A 23,765-nucleotide genomic window follows, 5' to 3' on the forward strand; every position below is an offset into this window, starting at 1 on the left:
AATTTGTGCAGTATGGAGAATTATACGTTACATTTTTAAATGAATTATAAAAAGTATAAATAAATATCAACTATATATTACTATTAATTAGAGTTGAAATAAGCCATTTTAATCGTAAAGTTTTGCTTTTTTGTATGCAAAGGGGATTTGGCTGAACAAATAAGAACAAATAGTGGTATTACAAAACACATGCAGAGGGTTGGTAACAGACAGTGATGCTGTGGAATGGATGAGATGGAGGTAGGTGATTCGTTGTGGGGACCGCTAAAAGGAGCGGCTGAAAGAAGAAGAGGTAATACAAAGCAGATGCTAAGGCACCCTGCCCGCCCTAATTTCTCCACTTATAGTAAACTGACATTGATACAAACTTTTCAAGTGATGTGTTTGGGCTCTGCATACTTTATACTTGGCAATGTATGCCAATGTAAGGCTCCATTACAAACTTTTTGCCTTGGGTTTGGTGCACTTCTGCCTATGTACATTGCTCTTACCACTAGGATCTGGATTTCAGATTATTATTGCTGCTAACTGTTTTGTAAACGGTGTTTGAGTGCTTATTGTGCAATGGATTACAGAGGACGTGTTAAGTTTTCATTGATTGATTCACTGAAAGTCATGTAAATGCTAACCCAATGTATTTTCCCTATGTTTTTTTCTCTTCACCGTCCTCCTTGAACTCATTAAAAAGTATTAGAAACTTAATGGCTGTCATGGTCCTGGGTCGGTGACCCAGTGTTTTGTATTGTTAATAGCAGGGGTGTCCAAGTCCAGTCCTCGAGAGCTACTGTCCTGCAGCTTTTAGATGCATCCCTACTCCAACGCAGCTGAATCAAATGGTTGGATTACCTCTTCAGCATGCCATCAAGTTTTGCAAGGCCTGATAACAAGCCGGCATTTGATTCAAGGAAGTGTCTAAAGGTTACAATACAATAGCTCTCGAGGACTGGACTTGGACACCCCCGATTAATAGTCTTTGCTGTCATTACTATTTAAAATTTCTAGTCTCTTGGTTTCTGTGGTTCCACGTTTAGTTACTCTTGTCTCCATGTCTCAGTGTCTAGTCTTGTCTCTGTTTTCATTCCCTCAGTCTCAGTGGTAAACTTGCGTGTCTTGTCTGCACCGACATGCTTCCTGTTTTATTTTGATAGTCCTTGTACCATGTTCAGTATATTTTGAGTTTTGCTTCCTCTTTGTCTGGTTATGTGTGATTAATTCCAGCTGTGCTCTCCTCCGTTGTCTCATTCCCTCATTATCCCTCTGTGTATTTAAGCCCTGTGTCTTCCTCTGTTTGTTGCTGGTTCATTTGCATTTCATCCTCTGCGTTTTCTGTGTTCCAGAGTCCATGGCCCTCGTCTCTGAGTTTCATGTTCAGGCCCTCGTCTCAGGTTCTTGTTTTCTTTATACTTGTTCCCAGTGTTTCCCAGTTTAGGTTTTTGTTAGTTTTTTGCAGTCTCCCATCACCCTTTGTTTTGGTGTTTTTTGCAGCCCAAAATAAAGACTTTTTGTTAAACATTCACCTGCATCTCTGTGTCTGCATTTGGGTCCACATCCTCTCCTCTCTACGCCGTCTGCCTCATCAGACGTGACAATGGCTAACTCACACCCTTGGGTCAGACCATATCTACAATGAAGGAACCTAATATATTATTTATTACAGAGGTATAACACTTTGTAGTAATTTAATTACCTTATCTTTATAGACAAGACGATGGTTTTACTATGATTCCATATAGGTTAGTCACATATCTGCTGTGTTAATCTCCAAAATGAAGTTTAAGATCTTTAATAGGAAAAGCATATGTCAAAATAATCCTGTTGTACAAAATCAAGTCATAGCAGATTGTCCTGGATTAATCTGGTGTGAGATTTAATCCACAGGCATTCCTCGCCTGCTACAGAGCTGTGATAATCCCATATCAGAACACGGCTGTCCTAACACATGGCCCTACATGATGACAAACAAATACAACGGCCTGAGCATGTATCAAGGTGATTCAATGTCATGAGTCCAAAATGGATTGGCTAAAGCAATTTGGCACTGAAAAATAAAAGCAGATGATAAGAAAAATATTATTATATCCTTTTCAAATAGTTTTTCTTCCTCGTCCTTAGTATGTTGACATGAGAAAAGTAAATGGCTGTGCAGCATTCAACACACGATAACATATAATCTCCCCCACTGTTCGGCTGCACTCCTCTGGTATCTCACCGTGCTCAGTATTCAAAGCATGAACAGCTTTAGATTACCTCTCTTTCTGCATGTGTGTGCAGGGAGGGGAGGGTGTAACTGCCCTTTTCATTGGCCCTTATTGGTAATCAAGCAACATGAGGATCTCTCTGCCTGCAGAAGAGGAAAATGGCTGACTCCGCTGGCCCTCGACCCAGCCTCAGTTTCACACTGTGATTTATGTGACTTATTAGCGGGCCCCCACTGACAGGGCCCATCATCTGAATTATAACTAAGGATTAGGCCCCAGGCTAATGATAGGACCGGGAGGGGGAATCGACCATGTGTTTGGCTGTGGTGTGTTTCCTGTAAACCAGATTACAGGGCACATGCAGAGCTGCTCAAATGTGGGAGACGAGCCCGCACAAAAAATCATGTCTATAAGCACACATGAAGATTAAACGCAGACTGACACACACATACATACCAGCGTTAAACCATCCTATAAGTAAAGGGTTTGCAGCTGTGCAGCTTAGATTATGAATCTGTATTAACCTTGCCAACCAATCAGCTCACTGTTAGCATGGCTAAAGCACACACACACAGATGAGTGCAGATGGACTCACAGTACTTTAAAGCCTGAATGTCGGTGACACACCGGAAATTCTCATTTAGGTCAATAGTTGGGTAGACATGCCTTGAGGCACTTTTTCATAGTTACTCATTTTTACCGTCGTGGAGTAATGGCACAGTTTGACATGGCCTCTGGCATTAAGACAATCCAATAACAGTACAGCAACCTGACGGATATTGTTTCATTTATAAGAAAACACATCACATCTGCTCCCTCCTAGGGAAGACTTTAATTCATGTTTGTGTGTGTGTGTGTGTGTGTGTGTGTGTGTGTGTGTGTGTGTACACACCGGAAACAGCAGAAATCATCGGAATCCCTTCCGACAGCTCGAACCCTGTCATCTAATAAGTAGAATCAATACACCCCGGGTCTGTTATAGACAATATGTGTGTGTTCCCTTTCACAGTCAAACAATATTATAGATGCAGTTCCATTAAGCCATTACCGGTTCAAGGGCAGGGTTCGTAGAATCAATAAGAGTTGAACACATGGCGTTACCCCATAAAAAAGGTGATTCAGGGAAACTACCTTTCCTCTGTCTGTTGTATTTGTCACTTAATAGCAGAATTTGAACCTCTTTCTGGATTGATTTTTTTTGGTCCCCCTTCAAATATGTTTCATCCTCAGGGCTCTGATGCAATCCCACTGTGATATTTGTTACTATAATGTGTAAAGGATTTCTTGGACAACATCAGTGAGCGAGGCCTTTTGATTACCAACGGGACCACTAATACGAATCCCTGTTGAACTAAGCAGCGGCGCTGAAGTTGAATCTCCAAGCATGGATCAAAGAAGCCTCCTCCGCCTCCTCCTTCTCCTCCTCCTCCTCCTTCTCCTCCTCCCATTTCCTCCCACTACTTGTGGTAGTCTAATGCTTCTTTGCCCTGCATTTTAACACTGCTGTAATTGGACTTGTTGTTTGTTTGTAGTCTCTCTTGTTTATTTAGATTATGTTTGAAGCCTGGCTTAATTAAAAAGCGTCCTTGCTGTCAGAACGTCAGAGCATGTGGAAATTTTTTTTAGAGAACATCCGTTGTTGAGGAGGAGAAGGGAGGAGGGTTCAGAATAATAAGTAAAGAAATGGAAGTCTATGGAGAAGTGTTATTTTAGCAGGTGACACATGTAGAGTGAAAGATAATGCAAATAAAGTAATTTATTGTGCTTTTTTTGTTTTTGTTTCTCTATCTTAATTAAAGTTATAATGCTGTTAAGAGCCAAAAACAATTATCAAAACTTTTGCCGCTAACCTTGAAAACATTTTTTTTTTAGGGTAAACGGAAACCTCGAAAACTCATTTGGTAAGTTTTGGCCTTTCCTGAGTCATTTCCACCCATTTGAGCAAATCGAAGTATAATTGTCGCGTTTCAATTCCGCCAACTATTGTGGGACTCTGAAGTGTGTTTATGATTGAGTCTGGAGAACATAAAGGAAGTTACCAGACCATGCAGACTAAATATAACATTCGGAGGGTGGTTTTTCCTTAGCGTTCATACACTTGCATTTGGTTTTTCTGAGGGGTGTAATGACTTTGCTATGCAGTTTGTATATGCATGGAGGAAATCTGTTGACAGATGGGAGAGCGACCGAGCCAGGCCTGTCCTGTGAGATGGAGAAAAGTCTGATGACTCGTTTAGAAATTTCCCAAATGGGTTCCAGACTGAATCACTGGTCTTGTTTAATGGCTATTGATGTTATTATTGTGGATGACTATTAGATCTTGCTGTGCCACTTGAGAGGAATTAGAGAAGAGTAATTTACCAACAAACAGTATGGGCGTGGCAACTCATTTAAAACACAGACCCCATCGTGCTTGTGCTCTGGTAAATGCAGCGTTATATATTTTCTTCTTCTTCATGAGGTAACAATTTTGATTCTTTATTCTGTGAGCACGCGATGCACTGCGGAGCTTTGATCTTTCCACTGCACACATCTGTAAGGGCAAACTAGGCCACGTCTTTGTTCTGTGCCAGCGCTTTTGCACCCCTCTCCACTAACCCTCATTCTTGCCAGGCACTAATGTAGATGGTCTGCCTGTGATAGATTACATACTGCAAGCCTGGGCGCTGCCAAACACCTACCCTGAGTTAAGTGCAGCAGTCGTGTGAGGGACTGTCTTTCCCTGCGTTGTATCACAGTAATTTGTACATTTGAACAATGTCATACTGAAAATCAAATAAACATCACTGTGCCAAATGCACCTCTCAGCCACACCTTAACCTAATAGGTTAAGACAGTTGACGGGCTGGTTAGGGCCAGCTGTCTAGGAAATTATTTTGGCATGTATTTTTCCACTGCTGTGTCCTCCCTCTGTCCTGCAGTCCAATCAATAAAGGCTTTCACAGGGCCATCTGTGTGTGTGTGTGTGTGTGTGCGTATGCACAACATTTGTGTGTGTCAGAGAGGGTGCAAGAGAGATTACGTGAGCAAAGTTAAATAAGAGTGTTTTGTTTTGCTTCTTTCAATTTATGATATTTTTCTATTATGAGTTTGATTTTGGATATTTGGATTTCTGCGTATCCATTCTTAGCTGTTTTACGTGTGCACCTGCAGGAGGCTCTCACATTTTGGTTGTCGCAGATGCTGATTTCGGTCGTACATGCAGTTATGAAAATGACTTTCAAAACATGTTTCATTTTGTGACACTTCTCCAGACTAAAATTGAATTTTTTCTCAAGAGTCGTATTTTTTCCTGCTTAAATAAATGTTAAAAAAATGAACAAAACAAAACAAAAAATTCTCTTCAGTTATGTTGTTAAGCTCCTTCAACTTTGAGCTATGTCAGTCATTATTAAAATCATCGTAATCCCTGTCATCTGATAAAGCAGAATCAATACAGCCCCGGTCTGTTATGGACAGTATGTGTGTGCTCCCTTTGAAAGTCTAACAATATTGTAGATGCAATTCCATTAAGCCATTACCAGTTCAAGGACATGGTTACTAGGATCAATAAGAGTTGAGTTGAACACGTGTCATTACCGGGTAAAGGGAAACTACCTTTCCTCTGTCTGTTGTATTTATCACTAAATAGGAGAATTTGAACCTCAGTTTTAACTTATTTTTTTGGTCCCTCTTCAAAAATGTTGTGCCTTTTTCTCATAACTTCTAAATGATCTCAAGTCTTTGTGTTACTGGCAGAGTCCCCCCCTATTGGCCATTTAAAAAATGCAGTTTTAAGACACTTATTAAGATCAGGTTAGCTTTATTTTTTAAGCTCTGGCCGTCTGTCATAATGTCTGTGATCTGTGAATGGCAGCTTCATGTCCTCTGTTTATCATCCATAGGTGATCAAATTAAAGAAGGGGATTTACCAGACCCAGGGTTCTCAATAAGACCCCTCACAAACAGCAGTCTCTGGCATAAATTGTTGGTTCTTACCTATATATTATCCTAATTACTAACAGTTTAATTGCTATTCAACTCAACAATAGGGTGCCTATATCCTAGAGCAAAATGGATTTGCGGGCAGGGTTTGTAGAGAGGCAAGGAACTAGGAAAGGAAAGACTAGGCTGTGCAGAGTGGAAGCCTATCAAGATGACTCAAAATCACTTATTTAGAGAATTTCTGAGCCAGATGTCTTTCTCTTCTCTCACCACTTTCACCTCCGCAGCACCATCTCCAAACACCAATTAGGGAATAACCTGGGCAGAGTGAGGATACTCTAATGCATATGGCAAATATTGTGTGCACACTGCTCCTCTTTCCATCATGTTCAAAGCCATTAGGGACAGTATGTAAAAATTAATTATGTCTGAATGACAGAATGATTGATGATAAATTAATGAAGTAAGCTATGTTAAATATCCCATATCTGAAAATGGCTTAATGGTGAGCACTTCCTTAAAGAGACAGACTTTACAGTACTCTGTTGAAATGCATTTTGGTGTTAATATTAACGATTTTTAGATTGAGAGTGTCTCAGCATGGCTGTTTTAAATGTTTTAAATTGTCCTAAACTTTAGTACTTACACAGATTAAACTATTTGAGACCTCATCATTTAAATAAAGAAGAACAATGTTAAGATCGTCTCATTAGAGCTGAATTTTTAAATATATGCTGATTAACACCTATTATTCACAAGACTTCATTGTATTTTTTTAAATCCCAGAGTTAATATAATGTCTTCTTCTTTTTCTTCCTCTTCTTTTGGCTGCTCCGCTTAGGGGTCACCACAGTGGGCCGTCTACTTCCAACTTGCTCTATCTCTAGCATCCTCTTTCGTCACACCAACCCTCTACATGTCCTCCTTCGCTGGATCCATAAATCTCTGTGGTCATCCTCTTTTCCTGCTGCCTGGCAGCTCCTTCGACCAATATATCCAATATATCCTCTGCATATGTATATATGCATATCTCACCCTTACCTCTCCAACTTTGTCTTTAAACCGCTCACCGAGCCGTCCCTCTGATGTTCTTATTTCTAATCCCGTCCATCCCGCTCACTCCCAGTCAAAATCTTTACATGTTCAGCTCTGCCTCCTGTCTTTTTATCAGAGCCACCACCTCCAATCCATACATCATAGCAGGTCTCCATCGTGTAAACCTTCCCTTTCAGTCTTGTTGCTATCCTTCTGTCACAAGTCATCCAAGACACTAGTCTCCACCCACTCTCTTCTTCGCCTCTCTTATTTCTTGTCCATTTCTTTGCACTGTCTCAGGTATTTAAACTTATTCCCTTTCACTACCTCTGCTCCTTGCATCTTCATATTTCCACCTGTCTAACTTTTATTCACACACGTATACGGTCTGGCTTCTACTGACCTTTATTCCTCTTTTTTTTTCTTAGTGCATACCTCCACCTTTATAGGCTCTCTTCTACTTGCTCCCAAACTGTCATGGTCCTGGATCGCTGACCCAGCGTTCTGAGTTTATTGTTATTATTTTCTAGTTTCCTCTGATTTTGTATTAGATCTTAGGGTTTGGTTCTTGTGTTTAGTGTTTTATTATTCCTACCTGTGTTCTCCCCCCTGTGCTCTGTTCGTGTCCCTGAGTTTGTGTTGTAGAACAGTTTTTTGAATTTCCTGTTTTACTTTGAAGGTCTGTGTCTCGTCGTGTCTAATTAGGTTCAGCTGTGTTCCCCTCTGGTGTGTCATTCCCTCGTTACCTTGTGTGTATTTATAGTGCCTGCCTGTGTTCATTGTCGCTCCATCTGTGTTATTTAGTCTTACTCCGCGTCTCTCTGCCCTGCATTCTCCGTGTCATCTCCGCGTATCATCCCGTGTCCTTAAGTTTTTAGGTTTGTTTATTAGTTTTTCCCAGTCTAGGTTTGAGTAGCTCCCTGTTCCTTATTTCCTGTTTTTGTAACTTTGCCGTCACTGTAAATAAACCCTCACTCGCACCCCAGCCAGTACCTGCATTTTGGTCCTTTTCTCACAACACCACACGACTGCTGCCCCAGCCGTGAACATGCAGACTGTCAATAAGATTTATTATTATTGTCATTATAACTTATTATTATAATAGCACAGCCATTTGATAGCTGTAAAAATATGACTGACTGCATCCTTTCCCTTCATAACCTTCCTTGAGAAAGGAATGTCCTCCAAAGAGCTCTCCCTGGCATAAGTGTGCTTCTGCTCCGTGTTGCCTTCTATCTTTGTCTATTTACCTCCTGGTTCTCGCATATACTCCCCATGCAGAGAGGAATAGTCCACTTCTATTCCGCTACCTCCTATTGTTTCCTGCAGATAATGTGTGAAAAAAGCTCACATATAAAATGGATAAAAACGAAAAAAATAATTGCTAACACCTCAGTAATAGAGTGCTAGTTGATTGAATCTCTATTTAATTAGATTTCCTACTTGAATCTTTTTTCAACCACTATTGTTGAAGTGTAACTGGATAGTATTATAGACTCACACTCCATTCATGTCACTTTTTACTTGAACAACCATTTCCTGCACATAGTTGTGGGAAATAGAGTTTTGGGATCTCAAGGCACATTCTGAGAAAATAAGTTTGTCATGGCACGAGACATTTATATAAAGCGTCGTAATTTTAGCACTAGCTGCTTATGAGGTATTCTATGCTTCAGCATCAATGGATCCTCATGTCCGTTGTTGCACAGTTGCTTGTCTTCTGTTTTTACACCGCCAGACACTCCACTAATTGTATGTTGGACCAAAAAGAAATGTGGAGTTGAAATCTCCTGTATTTTGGAGTATGCAAACAGGTCGTCTTTTGCACAAGTTTGAACCTCAGTGTGGTTTCAGAAAGGATGTGAAGAAACCCAATCATGTCAACAGCAAGAGCAGGCCCCTAAAAAGTCAGTGCTGCAGTCCAATGTGGGCGAAGTTCTAAAACCAAGCAGCAACCATGCTGTGCCGAGATTGGTTTTTAATTAATACTGGTTAAAAACTAAACAAACCATACAAACAAAAAACAGCTATAACATATCAGTTCATATTTTTGTTAAGAACCACATTTGCAACATTTCCCCTGACACATCTCTTCCATGCACGGAGGTCCATTATTTATCTTTTTGGAGATACTGGCAGTTTTTGCAGGCCTGTTGTACTTCCTGGACCACATTTTGGATCATTAGAGTTCACTTATTTTCACTCTGAAATAGTGCATTAATATAAAAACCTTTCCTCCCCAAACAAATACTGCAAATTAGTCCCTGACTCTGTCCTTGTCTCACCCTGACATGAAGAAAACACAGCACTATTGCAAAAATGAGTAATGAGTGATTTTTGAATTACCAGAGGCGTCAGGTATTTTCATTGGGCTGTTACCTGCACTGTGATAAGAAATTAGTGTCTGACTTTAATGTTTCCTCTCACCAAATATGAACCTGAAAAATGAAATTGAAATGGGATTTTTTTTTTAAGCTTCAGCAGTTATTAACCAAAAAGAAAAAACAAAACTTTTTGCCTCTACCCATCAATTATGGTGACATGGGTGAAATTAGTGAGCACGACCGACACACACCTTGTATGGAAATATTCAGGTACCATTTTAACATTTCAAATATTAAAGTCAGTATTAAGGAGTCATTGAGTAAATGTGTTATAAACCACTGTAAATGTTTAAACCTGCGTGATTTCTTGGTTTGCCCTTCTGTGTTTTCTAAAGCAAGGTCGTGATGAGATTGTAAAACATCCCAAGGTCATCAGAGCGCCCCAGTCCCCAAGGCTTTGCTCCCCATCTGGCCAGGCATAAATCGAACATCCTGTTTAGCAAGAAAAAGAAAAAAAAATGTCAATTTCTCTGTTGATTCAATTAAGGGAAAAGGAGCATGTGAGATAAAGCTAGTGTTATTTATCATGGCTAAGGTAACACTCAGTATTGAGCTATGTTAATTAGAATTCTGTAGCTAAAACCAACGTCTATGGGAAGCAGTGCTTCCACAAATAGTTTCTACCTACCAAGATCAATTGATCTGAAGGAAGCTGTACTCTGGATTTCTTAGTAGTGCATGGCTGGTGGGACTAAATCCCCAATAAAGTAACAGCTTGATTAATATCAGTTGTAGAAGAACTATTATAGCTGCAAAGATAGCAATATCAACCATTTATTTTATTTTATTTTCAGTTGTTACAGATGGGACAGACATGACTGGGGGATAGGACAGGGAGAAAGAAAGAATGAAAGAAAGAGAGGGAGAGAAAGACAAAATAGAGGGGAGAAGAGATGGTGAGAAAGGAGGGAAGAGAAAAAAAAGAAAAGCAAACAAACAAACAAACAAACAAAAAAGGAAAAAAAACACTTGGATCACCTGTCGAGAGAAGAAAAAAAAACAGAAGAGAAAACAAAGAAAAAAGAACAACATAATAAATACAACACCATCACAATAAACTAGCTAGCAGTAGATACTAAATATTAAATGTTATTGTGCAGCACGCAAGATGAGTGAAGAGGTTTCTCCATGTAATGATCTGCTAGGGAGTGTGTGGAGTCATAGCCCGGTCCCCCAGGGCATGAAGCAGGTATGGAGGAGAGCCAGACCCCAGACATCCAGAGGGCCCAGAGTACGAGGACCCAAGGAGGACCACCAAAGGGGCAACCGTGCCACCCTCCTGGGAAGAGCTGAGGAGAGCCCCAGACGAGGGGTCACCCAGCAGCCACAGAGCAGAGGCCAGAGGGGTTGCAGTGCTCTGCCGGCAGCCAGCTGTGCCAGAGAGGACCGGGCCTCAGGCCCAGAGGCCAGAGGCCTGAGGGTGCCCCACCCCCGAAAGGGGCCCAGCCGGGCCACAGGCGCCAGGCCCCGCCAAGCGGCCACCAGGAGTGAGCCGGTACATACATGAGCGTCCAGGCCCAGACACCAAGAACCACCAGCGCACCGACGTCTGAGGGCATCAGCCACCGGCAGGGAGTGTGGTGAGCGGAGATAGGCCTCCATACCTTGGAGAGCCTGAGGTGTTCCCAGAGAGGTGGAGTCTAAGACCCGACCTGACATATAGACACAGACGAACAGGCACACACAGACACAAATGTGCATTCCCACCCCCATATACACATAAGCAAACATTCGGCACTCACCCGACGTGGAGACAGACAGAAATAGACATATCCCAGGTCCAGGTACACTTGCCCCCACTTTTGCTTGCACTTTTGACAATTAGGGCCCCAGGTTTTCTATTGTACAGCCTGATTTTTTTTTTTATGTTGATGCAACTTTTTTTATAGGTGAGATTCATCACATATAATATGCATTATTACATACATACAGTACAGCCTGCATTTTAACAGTAATGTGTGGACATTGATACAACTTAGTACAGAGTGTAGTAAAGACAGAAAACTCTGTGGAAAAATCATCCAGTGGCCACTCTATTAGCCTTTGGAAGTAAACATTAAAATTTAAATGAAAAGACTTTTCAGACATCTACACTAAGTAAGAAGAAGAGCCGAGACAAGTGTTGCCAATCAGATCTAATAACAGAAGCCCAAAGGTCGCCTTTTACTTTCAAGTTCTTCGCAAGCTGTCTTTTCATCAGTCGTCATATTTTTTTGTTCCATTTACCTCGATCTGCTTGGACTGACTCACTTTTTTGGAGCCAGCCACAAGTGGCCACCAGAGGGGAAATGCAGTTTTTTGGCATCCTGGTGTTGGCTTCATTTTTCAGCTCCAGAGGTCTAACATGCTGATTAAATCTATCCTAATTTAAAAAAAAATGTTGGCTCTCATATTTAGGAAGTCAAATCGGGTTAACAAATCCAAAGAAGCTACAGGTGATCAGACAAGAGACAGATACAAGCAGGTAGCAGGCAACAGACTGTATGCAGTGGGAGCTTGGGAACATAAGCTGTCTGGCAAAGACTCTGAAAGCCATATATCCACTGGGACTGAGGAGACAATACTGGAAGACACGTGAATGTGTCAGCTGACCTCTACAGGAGAGAAAAGCATCTAAATGCAAATAGAGGGTAAATAAAACCGGTCAGAATATGGAAAATCCCAAAAGAGGAACATTTGAAGTAGAAAGAGAAAGATGGAAGACACTGAAAGTAGACAAAGCACAAGGTGTCGATTGGCATTGGTGCCTCGATACACCAGGTGTGGTTTTATTGGAAAACACTTGTGCTTGGAAGAGTGGCAAAGATTCCACAAGGAAGAACGAACGCTGGTCTAAACTGCAAAAAAATCAGTCAGGATTCTCTTTTGGGATCACTGTGCACCTCTTTTATTCAGCTGTTGTTTTCTCTCAATTTCACTCATATTGTGGGTATTAATCACCAAAACTACCCAGTATTATATAAGTAACAGCAGATATCCCCAATTTCAACATCTAAGGTGCATGAGCACAGGAGTCCCACCCACCTTGTATCCAAATCTTACACACACACAAACACACGCCCACACACGCCCACACACACACACACACACACACACACACACACACACACACACACACACACACACACACACGCAACACACACACAACACACACTATACCTAGAGCACTCAAATGATAAAGCAAGAACTCCTGAGATCAAATATCTGACTGTGACGGGGTGACGGGTTGGGAGCGAGCTGGCTTGATGGACAGAGTCTTGAATAGACTGAGAAACAGATATAAGTGGTGACTGGCCTCAGGCTCAGGTTCAGAAGTAGAAAGTTAGAAGCAAAAACTGTCTCTGGCTAAATCACAGAAACTGATATATACTGAGGCTCATGCTCAGACTCAGACAGAGATGCCAGAATAGACTGGTTATGAGGCACAGGAAGTCTGTGACAGAACGACAGAGCCAGGCTCAGACAGTGACGGATAGTGGTCGCTTTGCACGCCAACACAGACACAACAAACTTCAATGGTATGAAGACAGATATAGCTGAGCTCTTCAGAATTATAAAGAGCTAAGTAAAATATACCTTTTATGTGGTAGTATGTTTAAATCTGCAGTCATTTCTCTATTTCTATTAAATCTATTAGGTATATGTAAGTAAGTGAAATTTACTCTTTCCAGCTGTTATTAAAGTAAATGTTGGCTTATGCAAATGTGCATTTCTTGCTCATTATACTTCTCTATCCTGGTCCCATTTTGGCATGTTGCCTTGGTTTAGCTTTTGATTTTAAGTATTAGACAGGAAAATGGGGAGAGAGAGAGAAGGGGAAGACACACAGCAAAGGGTCAAAGGTCTATGACCCTTTGCTGTGTATGATCAGCTGCTTACTCACATAGCTACTGCATTAGTTCTGTTTTGTCCCTTTGGGGTTCTTCTGAACTTTTTTTTTTAATTAAAGCAGTTTCAACTGATATGTTTCCTTTATTTTAACCAAGCCAGGATGGCCTCAGGCACAGCCAGACAAATATCCATCCAAATACGCTGAAAACAAGCTTACATGAGCCTGAAACCTTCCCATGTGGATACTGTCATAGGAAGAAAAAAAATGAGAACAGTGATTGATACCCGGGTAATCCATTCCATTATTCCACCCTAATATTGTGGAAAACATAAATAACTGTATACTTTTGAAATTGCCTCCCTTCAACACTCGAGATGACTGACTTGTTCCTCCATGTGTTATTATTGTACACTGACACGTTGCAAACATTAATAACAAACGCCTGTGATTATTAAATGGAGCCTTGCATAGAAGCCTAGCATGGATCACACGCATGTAATAGTTTTTGTGAATAATTAATCCGGTATGCTGCACTCCCCAGGATAATAAATATTAACAGTTCATCTGAAGTGCTGTTAGGGACCAGTAGTATCTGCAGCAAAGCTGAATAATTACTCACCTTCTGAAATGTCTGCAGAATCACTCAAGCGTTAGCATATTCCCCGTCTGCATGTTCTGTGTACATTTATTACCAGTGACACGCGCATATACATAAACAGTAGTTAATCCTGGAACCAACTGAGTGATCTGTCTTGACTTTGTGTTGTGGGGAAAATGGAGTTTTGTGTTCTTCAGGCAGGAGCGCTCACTCACTGCTGCCCCCGTGTCTCCCCAGGCTCACTTTCTAACCACTGCCGCGAAAACACATCAATCAACTCTCATGGCCCGACACTTAGATGGACATGGAATATTGATATGGCTTCTACAATGTGAAGCATGAATATGATCTCTGCCACCTATCAGCCTTTCTTTGCAGCTGCTTTACATAGAGCCACTGAAGTATTGGTAGACGTGTGCATCGGGTGTTTATTTAAAGGTAACTTTTGGCTTGTGCACAGAAATTCAAGAGGGGTGGTTTCAAGTTAGCAACAGACCGAGTGGGCACAGGAAGTCTTTATAGTAAAAGCTTTAATGCTAAGTGGAAATAGCTCAGATGTCTATGATACCTTTAATTTGAGCTTATGTTTCCTTTTCACATATTTCTTTGTTCTTACTGTTAACCAGATAATAACTGGACATAGAAGGCCGTCTCCAGTGGCGCTGGTCAAAGTATGGCTATCTCATACAAATGTGCGTCACAGTTCCACAATTAACTGGCGAATGGAACTTCTTCCCTCCAGACAGCTTCTCATTACCCGCCGAGTGTACTTCAAGCACATCGGCAGTCTTTGCAACTGGGAAAAAAACAAAAGTGTCATTGTCATCATAAATAACCCCTTTTCTCTTTTCGACCGTTATCTTTTTTCACCTGGCAGTGCTCGTGCCTTCTGCAGCACTCCATGCATAGAGATTTACTGCTTTATATATCATTTAAGAAACCATTTAAATCAGCTCCCCTTATGTGCAGGCAGAGGCAGAATGGTTTTTGTGGATTTATTTCTCCAAATATATGCAGGAGGACAGAGATCTTGTCACAGAAATATAAGCTGACTTGTGTGGGAATATTTACCAGGCGGCTGTGTGTTCAGCACGTTGGTGTAGCTGAACTGAAGAACCAACAATGTGCTGAAAGTGGAATACGTATTAATTTGTTATTAGCCGTAAACGGGAAAAATCCAATGCAACTGATATTGTCAACGCTCTTTATACCAGTAACTTAATACAAATAAAATGCTTAGCAATAAAATACAATGCATGCAAACACACCAAATCTCATGTCAGCAAATACTGTTTTGAATTGTAGAATGGCTACTGCCTGTCTCACAGTTCAAAATGATTTAAAGTGGAGAACATTTCCTCCTTTGCCTGACAGCCAAAATGGATCCTGTCCAAAAAATGTGGTTCCTTCCACCTCCCTAAGCAGTGAATAAGAAAGAGTTTGCAAAGTTCAAACAATGTGCTTCGGGTGATAGCACAGCAGTTAAAGAGACAAAAATGTGATATATTTTGTACATAGAGAAATCCATCATATTTCTCAGGGGGGCAAGAAGATTTTTTAGGCAATGCAATCACCTGTTCTGGGCATCTAGTTACAGTTATTTCTGTAAAATCTTAGCCTGTCTCAAACTCGCCTGGGTCTCCAGTTAGACTAATCGTCTTTGTGAGAGTTATTGTAGAACTTTCCCAGTATTTTTGTAATTGTATGTATTGAAATCAGGATTGTTTTGACATAAAATGAGCTGGTAAAGCACCAGTAGCATCCGTATCTGGCTGCAATATACAGCATCAGATAGATCATGTTTTCAGAGTTATGGTAGCCTATTGCAGCCTAAGCTAGCTAAGACAAAATGCCCTTTTTATCTGTTGACATTCATTTTTGCCATATCTTGTGCAAAAGTGAATATTATTATGTTATCAGTTGAAACAGTGTTAACAAGAAGTGATTGAGACTAGTCGGGTGTTGTTTGTGGTTTTTATTTGCTGGAAAGTATATGGCTGTGATTTGTAGCATCAAATTTTTGATCGCTGATTGGTGTAGCTGTGATGCATGACTGTATAAAATATGGAGTTAAGAAATGAAGCCCATGGAAAAATGCCTTACGCCTGCACTCTATCAGTAGGCCACTAGATGGCGATAGCTGTGGTTGCAAAAAGACGTCTGGTCGTATAGAAGTTTTGGAAGAAACTCTTTTCTATTGACCTCAGGAACACTTACTGAAGGAGATCCAGATGGGCTCAGTCATTTTAAGTCATGTTAAATTAAAAGAAAAAGAAAAGGAAGTTTGTTTTGTAAATTTGTTTCAAAAATGGAGGATTATCTGTGGTAATCTCAAAGTTTTTTAGCTAATGACTTGTGATTGAGAAGTCGTTAGCCAGTGAGTATCAACAAGATGGCAACAGTGTAACTGCTCATCTCGAAACTTAAAACCAGGACTGCAAACCAGCGTCAGGTGACGTCACGTTAGCACCATCCATCTTTAATACTGTCTATGCTCCGATTAGGAAAATTAACATGACATTTAATGGTACACATTTACTGATTTGAGCGTTTACCATTAGCATATGGTAGGATAGGGATTGTTGCTATACTTTGGTCGTTTGTATTGCTGAGATTTTATATTTCACTGAGCCAAACTTGTTGAACCAACAACAGTAAATAAGAAAATGCTGTCGAGCAGTCAAGGCTGATCGAGTGAGACAATCTGTATCCTCGCTTCTTCTGAAAACGGGGGATGATGCTAAGGAAAGAAAGATGAGGGGAGATGAAGGGATGGACACAGTAAAGGCTCGCACAACTGTTAGTGGTCACAGCCCAGTGCACACATCCCTCTGGTTTCCTTTAGGCTTGACCTGTGTGTGAGCGCTGTCTATCTCTTAAAATATGAACATCACTTGACAAACACACAAACAACGCGTTCAGTCACGAGTGCACACAAATCTGCCTGTCCTGCAAATGCAGACAGGTGTGCAGACACAGTCAACAAGATTTTAACACAGCTCTTTCATGCACACATGCAAGGCTGCCACCTGGGAAGCAGATTTGACAGACACATCCGGTAAGTTAGTTGTGGCGCAGGTGCTTCCTGCTGCTAAAGCAGTAAAAATCCTTGCATGTTCCCACAAAATCTCCCCCCTCTTTTTCCGACCATTCAAACCAGTGTGTGTTCATACTGGCAGAATTTAGTTTTAGCTACATCAATGTACATGTGTGATCGATAGAAATACAAGAGCTAAAATATTATGTTTATTATATTAAACAAAAATGTAGGACTGCTTTCTTGCAGGGCCAATATCTCTAAAATTAGAAACACATCTCAGAGTGATGCTGAAAAACTAGTTAATGCATTTATTACTTCTAGGCTTGACAAATGTAATTCATTATTTTCAGGTTGTCCTAAAACCTCCCTGAAAAGCCTGCAGTTGATCCAAAATGGTGCAACGAGTGTACTGACAGGGACTAGAAAGAGAGAGCATATTTCTCCCATAGTGGCTTCTCATTGGCTTCCTGTTAAATCCAGAATTGAATTCAAAATTATTCTCCTAACATACAAGGCCCCATCTTATCATAGTACCATATCACCCAATAGAGCACACTGCTCTCACCCTGCCCACATACTATAATATTTAAATTACAATATACAATATTTAAAAGTAGAATGGGAGGCAGAGCCTTCAGCTTCCAGGCCCCTCTTCTGTGAAACCAGAAGCTCCCAGTTTGGATTCAGGAGACAGACACCATCTCTACTTTTGAGATCAGGCTTAAAACTTTCCCAAGCTTTCCCGTCGTCCAAAACCGGTCCCGGCAGTTGGCCTCTCCTCCCTGAGCCTGATTCTGTTCGAGGTTTCTTCCTATTAAAAGGGAGTTTTTTCTTCCTACTCTCATGAAATGCTTGCCCGTCAGGTCATCTGATTGTTGGGGTTTTCTCTTTATTATTGTAGTGTCTTTATCTTACAGTATAAAGCGCCTTGAGATGACTGTTGTTATTTGGCGCTATATGAAAAAATAATACATTTTTGAAATTCATATGCAGATATCTAGATTACGAGGCATTGTTTTTTTTATCTTTAACTACTAAAAGTAATCTATGTATATGCTTAGAACATATAAGTAACTTTGGCCTGGTTTCCGTAAGAGGGTCACGAAAAGGTCTAATATCTAACATTATGCTAAATGTGAAGAATAAATATCTTCATATACAGAAGAGTGATTCTCGCCCTGTAGCACTGCACATTATTGCTGATGCGTTACCAGTTGCAGTGCAAGACAGATTGGCCTAGCAAGACAATGTCTCACCACATGATCAATATCTATCTCTGTCTCCCTGTAAAATGAAAGAAAAAAAAGACAATCTTCTGCTAATGTATCTCCTTTATTACTCGTATTTATCACCAAGTGAGATGAGAAAGAAAAGGAGGGCGGGTGGCAACAGCCTGGCGTGTTGAATATGAACATAGTGAGTCACACATAACAGCCTGTCAGCTACAAACAGGGCAACCGAGCTATCTCCCACCATATGTGGAAGTGTGGTTCTCTATGAATATGATAAAACAGACCAGATTTTCAACCTCAGTCATGTATCTGCATTGTGATTTCTGCTTTAGGTGTTCTGCGTTCCCCTGCAGCCTTTCTCGACTGCTGCTTTAATTTTTGATGAATCTCGTAATAGCTGTAGCAGAATATATTGAGAAAGTGGCCTTTGTGTGCAGGGCGACAGGCATGTTGGAAGGAGGGCGCCGCACCATATGTTCCAAAGTGGAGATCAAATTGGCTTTGTCTTAAACGGAGAGAAATGTGCGAGAGTCCTGGAGGGAAGAAGAAGCGAAAAGAGTGGGGAGAGAACAACCCTCCCCCCTCATTTCCTCATCACCTCCAACAAAGCAAGGTATTAAAGAAACACCTGTGGTTTGAATGATGAGAAATTCAGAGCTTTCCCTCCTCTTCCTCTCACCATAGACTCCCTCATCGCCCTCCCTCCAATCGCACACACTCCCACTGCTGCAGCATCCCTTGCTGGCCTGGGGCATAATCTCTTCCCCAGACAAAAAAAAAAAATGAAAAGAAGAGATGCTGACATGTAATAAAGCAGGACTGATTCTGTTTGGGGCTGAGGCTGGCCGTGGTTGCTGCTGGAGCCTGGCTTGTTTCCTGCTTTTGGGTTGCAGAATGCTAAGAGAGCTGCTGGATATTTCAACTGTAGAAAGATGAGATTACTTGCTAACAGATGCCTGCTAATGAAGTGTCGACAGGCTGGGTGAAGGGGCCACGCAAAGCTACCGTAGGAGACATGATTGAAGGGGGAGGGACAAATTTGATGGAGAGAGGACTGATGGAAGCAAAGGGTGTTCGTGTGTGTGTATGTGCATGTGAGTTTTTGCAAGCCCATCTTAAACTTCTGTTCTCCAAACCTCAGAACTTGCGCTGCACTCCATCACCAGGGGAACAGATAGCTTTTAGCAAGATACCCTGAGGTGGAAAAAACTGCTCAGCCTTCCTCTTTTTTTCCTGCTCTCTCCTCTTTGATCTTTCTCCTTCGAAGCATTTTGTTTTTCTTTGGTACCCCATTGACACTTCCCTTTTTTTTGCAAGGCAGGTATGAATTGAAATAAATTTCTCTCTCTGCTTATGCTGCTGCTGTGGACATAAACCTTTTCTATCCAGAGCAGTCAGTGCTGTCATTGAAACATATTACCTCTGTTTCCTACCCTGCACACACAGGAAGTGCTGAATTTTCAAGGCTGGAAATGAATAGCAGGGATCATTTCACGTTGGCAGTTTTTTTTTTTTTTTTTTTTACTTATCAGCCTTGTTTACCATTTCTATTGTTTCCCACAGTGAGCAGATCTGAGCTGGATGGCAAACATCAGAGACAAACCTGGTGGGTGATGAAACACAAGGACACACACGATGCGGCGTTTAGGAGGCAGGGCATTGCGGGCTCTAGCGAGCTGTCTGAAAGAAAAGGTGAGGGATTTTTTTTCTTAATGAGAAAGGATGGATCCACTGAAGTGGGGTGGCTGGTGGGAGATGGAGGAGTGGGATTTGAAAAGGAGAGAGGGCACAGTGTTAGTACCCTGGACTGGCACATTTGCCAAAGAGCAGCCGCTTTTGAACTCTCCACCTGCCTGCCTAGATTGCTCACACTCTAGTCTTACATACAAACAGGAGGCTCATCACCCACCAGAAGGTCAGCTCCCACACTGTCTCCCTCTGCTCCCTTTGTTCTTGGGAAATGAGGACCTAAGATCTTCTGCCTCCTCCTTTGTTAGTGAACAAATGTACCAAGAAACAGCCATTTTTGTGAGCAGGCACTGCCTCCTACTGCTCCAGATTACAGCTCATTAGCAGCAGCGGCAGAGAGACAGCCCACACCATGGCTCCCCTCTGATTCCCTCATTGTTTCCTATGATTCTGAAGCGGCATGCCACAGTGACAAAAATGCTGGAAGTTGTGAGGCTTATGGGGTTGGATAGAAGACAAAGACAGCAGCGAGGCACTTCACAGTTTGTCAGCTCCTGATGTGATGAAGTATTTGAGGGAATGAAATGACACAGGGCAGGAAATATCACGGCAGGGGGAGATGTTTCATGTATGACAAACTGACCTTCAGGTAGATGTCAAGGCCAGGAAAATGCTGAGGGTTACGAGGAGGTGTCGGGGGTGATGTAAGTGGTCCAAAAGTTGAATAGGCTACAGCCTGTTGGCTTCTTTGGCAGTTCAGCTCTTGTGCATCTGCTTCAGTCTGTCTTTGTCTTTTGTTTGCAAGAATAAAACACGTTAAGAGCGCTTCTCTCAAACTGTCAGCTGTGCCAGGCAGTGCGTGGTAATTGCCATTGAAGGGCTTTGTGTTTCTGCACATTCACATTCATTATCTGTTTTCCCCTTCCTTCCTGTTTCACAGAAACCGGTGGAACTTGAGCACATCCCTCGAATGTTCCAGTCTCCTCGCTATCCTTGGAAAAGTTTTTGGCGAAGTTGTAAAAGAAAGCAGATGCCAGATGTGCACGCCATATGCTGGGGGTCTTAAATTAAGTCCTTTTCACTGGTTTGGTTTTTATTGTTTTTTGATGTGTAAAGTCTTGTAAATGTTCCTATCTATTAGGTCACAGCAGTCAACTTGAAATGAACTTGACTGTAGTTGGATGAGACAATACTGCATGAAATGAGTAGTAATGTAGTTCAGTGTTAATTCAATACAACTATTCATGTTAAACTCAAACTCATCAGTGAAAGATTTCTAGCACTGGTTTGCTTAATTCTGCCAAAAAAAACAAAGCAACAAATCAGAGGCTGGAACTTTTTAGATTCAAAACAAGATTATGGTGAGCGAGAATCAGCTGCTCAGATTGGGTTCAATTTATATCTACTGCTTGTCGTCAGAGGAGCAGGCCAGAATCTACACACGGGTGGATGTTTTACATCCCCTTCTATCCACTGTGGCCCCTTCACACGGGATAAGGCAGGGTGATAACAGTCTTGTAGGCGGTGGGGAATAATGAAAAAACAAACAAAACAAAAACCCGCCCAAAACTTCTGGCAACGCTGCCTGACGCTCCTCTCCTTCTGCTCTCCGTATCCTAAAATGACATCTGACCCTGCAGTCAGAGGTTATTTGGGGTCATCTTGGAGAAGGAACCTCTGACAGGCCCTCTACCAAAATCTGGAATGTAAAGCATGTAATGCATCATTGCATCATTGCAGGCGTAAAAACCGACCTAAGCATTTAATTGCAATATAAGGATTGTCTTGTCAGTACATTTGACTTAAATGTGTTGCAGACTACTTTCTTTATAAAGCAGATTGTAGTACTTTGATTACATATGAATGTATATAAGAGTACAGAAAGAGATGGATAATATACATTTTAATTCTACTGGTGAAAAGTACAAATAAATCTTCAGGATGTGTGATTTCAATTTCTGTGTCCACACAGAGCCCGGGATATGAAATATGCTGCCTGTGTCTCTGCTCTGTGGGTCACATTCATCTGTTAAAGGATGAATTATTTTTTTTCTCCTTCCTCTCTTTTGTTTGGGTCTGCACTCGGGATAGGCTGAGCACTATTACAGCACACAGCCACAGCTCAGTTGACCCTGAAAGAGCGAGCTTCACCTCACTATGGCTTTGCGGTCAACCCATTTTCGACCCGAGCGTTACAGCCTGCCTAATGCTGCGCTCATGAACCAAAACAATTCCACTTAATTCGTTTCTTTCATAGTTGAAAAAACTTGTACGGCTACATGTCGCTGCAAGGTCGGATAATAAAAATCAGAACAGAAGACCTTCAACAAGATCGAGGCAGCTTCAATCAAGAAGCTTTCGATGGCAGCCGTTCACTCTATCACTTTTTTATTTTCTTGACTGGCAATCCTGCTGGAAAACGTGCCGGCCACATAGCTGCTCAGAGCTCGTCTCTGGTTCCACACCTACCCCGTTCCCATCCATGACGTCCTGCAGCCTGCTCTATGTGCCACCGTGCTGTTGAGACTCACTCGGTCACAATCTCGACATCTCCCATCTAAACAATGCTGTCGTCATTTGTCAACCCCCCCTATCTGTCTCTTCTCCCTGCATGTGCGGGAGGAGCAGAGTAGGGCTGATGCTGAGGTGTGATAGGTCCCTGTCATGGCCCGTGCATTTGGGCGCACGCGCGTAGGCACGCGCACAGCTTGTGTGGTTGATGGAGATGGATGCCCTGTGCATTTGAGCATTCAGAGAGAGTGAGTGTGTGTGACAGACAGTCAATCAGCCTGTGATGAGAGGTAATCGCACAGTGGACAGATCAATTAGTTATTTTCTCAGGAGGCAAACAGAAGAAAAACACCACTGTTCTCCAGGTAAGTGATTTGCATTTCACTGCTCTTTCATCTCTCTCATCCTTTTTGTATATTTATCTTTCTGTTTTCTCACATCTCCCCCATTCCTCCCTTCTGTGTGCCTCCTTCAGTCCCTCTCCACTCTGAATTTGGCTGTTTGGATGTTTATCTCTGCTCATTTCTCCTCCTGCCCCTCTCATAGGGAGGGAGGTGGAGATCCAGCTGATCAAGGCTGAGTAATGGTGTATGAGCTCAGCCTGTGAGCGATGAGAGCTCCACTTGGCTGGATCATTTATACCAGGCCTTGCAGAGAACAAACATATGTATCTCAAAGCCATCAGAGACACTCCAAGGCTGGACTAAGTGTGATTACAGACATGCATACACAACCAAACTGTGAGAACACTTTCAGACATGCTACATGCTACACGTGCAAGCTTTGATCTCCTGAAGGGCAAAACTCAACTTTTCTCCTGCTTCACTTTTTGATGAGAGCGAGCTTGAAACATGTGATGTTACATGGGTGAAAACTCATGCTCTGAAAAAGCTCAGTTTTCTTATGTTCACTTGTTTTTTGGCTGCCCATTCAGCCAGTGTCAGCTCACATCAGCAGCTTGAATTTGTGGTTTTACGATTGCTGCATGTAGGTCATGTCTTGTTTTTTTTGTTGTGTTTACTAGCTGTAGCAGCGGCCATTCCCTGAGGTTGCAGAAATGTGGTACAGTCTCAGATCTTGCTGGAGATCGCTCCGTCCTTCACACCCACTTAGAGTCAGATTCAGTCAGTCCTTGTCAGAGTAATTTTGCGCAGCAATTTTTATTTACAGGAGTACCGCTCTGCTGAGTATCACAAAAAACACTAAGTTAAAAACAAAAACTTTTTTGTTTAGAAAGTGATGCAACCACTGTTACCCTTCTCTTTGTGTCCATGCTCACATTGAAACCTTATTGTATGCACATATTCATACATATATATATA

At 41.7% G+C, this 23,765-nt stretch overlaps 1 long non-coding RNA gene across 1 annotated transcript; it reads left to right on the forward strand.

Annotated features, from left to right (window-relative positions):
• Positions 1 to 18,663: 18,663 nt before the first annotated feature.
• On the forward strand, positions 18,664 to 21,619 carry LOC112847364 (uncharacterized). The gene is made up of 3 exons (XR_003220881.1): positions 18,664 to 18,856; positions 19,807 to 19,935; positions 20,873 to 21,619. It is a non-coding gene; the product is annotated as an uncharacterized LOC112847364 (long non-coding RNA).
• Positions 21,620 to 23,765: the final 2,146 nt, after the last annotated feature.

The sequence above is a fragment of the Oreochromis niloticus genome, linkage group LG1, assembly GCF_001858045.2.
Source record: "Oreochromis niloticus isolate F11D_XX linkage group LG1, O_niloticus_UMD_NMBU, whole genome shotgun sequence".
Classification (NCBI taxonomy): domain Eukaryota; kingdom Metazoa; phylum Chordata; class Actinopteri; order Cichliformes; family Cichlidae; genus Oreochromis; species Oreochromis niloticus.